The sequence below is a fragment of the Penaeus vannamei genome, chromosome 38, assembly GCF_042767895.1.
Source record: "Penaeus vannamei isolate JL-2024 chromosome 38, ASM4276789v1, whole genome shotgun sequence".
Classification (NCBI taxonomy): domain Eukaryota; kingdom Metazoa; phylum Arthropoda; class Malacostraca; order Decapoda; family Penaeidae; genus Penaeus; species Penaeus vannamei.
Window position 1 is genome coordinate 14,785,502 of NC_091586.1, and position 1,024 is coordinate 14,786,525.

At 41.8% G+C, this 1,024-nt stretch overlaps 1 protein-coding gene across 15 annotated transcripts in view; it reads right to left on the bottom strand.

Moving 5' to 3' along the window:
- Positions 1–813: 813 nt before the first annotated feature.
- Positions 814–1,024, bottom strand: part of eag (ether a go-go) — a 385,740-nt gene continuing 385,529 nt past the window's right edge. For all 15 annotated transcript variants that reach the window (XM_070115710.1, XM_070115714.1, XM_070115716.1 and 12 more), the window contains one exon: positions 814–1,024. This exon is cut by the window's right edge and continues 1,067 nt beyond it. The gene's annotated coding sequence lies outside the window, so the exon portion shown is untranslated.

Here is a 1,024-nt window from a genome sequence, read left to right on the forward strand (position 1 = left end):
AAACTTTCTGATGGTTATGAGCCTTTAAAATACCAATTCCATCTCCCATTTTGTTCGAACAGTGATTATCAATTTGTGTACAATCGCTCAAACAACCCGAAAAGCCATTTGCCACATTCTGTTTAGTTGTCTCAAGACTCGTTGACAGATGATATCCAAGTTCCAGTCGTGCAATGGGTAAGTCAACGTAATACATAAGTAATAAGAACTTCTATGTGTGCAATTATGCTTTTATGACTCTATGTGCCCCATTCCTATACTCAGCATTCCACGATGTACTCAGGGACATGCTATACAGTCACTGTGAGGGAATGACACCATCGGCTCAACTGATGCAGAAGGTAAAGAGATACCGGATGGCAATTGTGAGAGCAATGCTGTTGGCTGTATCCAATAAGAATCTTCACTGAGTTCGCGAAGGTCACCCGACACCTGTGTTGTTTTCAGAATAAAACACCATACGTTTGTTGGCAATGGGGCATAATGAAGGTGATGTTCTTCAGAAAAAAGGACTAGAGTGCAATTTGCCAAGGCAAGCGAGGTTATAGGGTATTCAGGGTAGGTAGTGTCTCTGGAGGCATCGGCTGGGACGGTCTTGGTTAGGGGATCCAGGGATTCAGGGGGCATTGTAGGTAGGGTTGTCAGGATGGGTCTAATGAAAGGATATGACAGTAAAGGTGGAAGTCCTGCCGCTGGTATTGTTGTGTCGGGGTTAAGTATCTAAACAAACATGTTATCACAGATCAGTTGGAACAGTAACAATCAGCACAAGAAATATAAATATCCAAACTCCACTGTAGCACAAACAAACGGTGAATAATATGATCTATTTCGTAATAAAACTCAATACATGTTCGATGAAACACCTGAAATACATCACTCTGTGTTCGACTTCAAAACACTGTTTTATTATGTACAAAACAAACAGGACGGTACGTGTGTGTAAATGCTGACACTGTTTCCACATCTTCGTGCTCGATCCTCCTGGAGAGGATCATTTGAGTATTGCTAAGATTGCTACCTG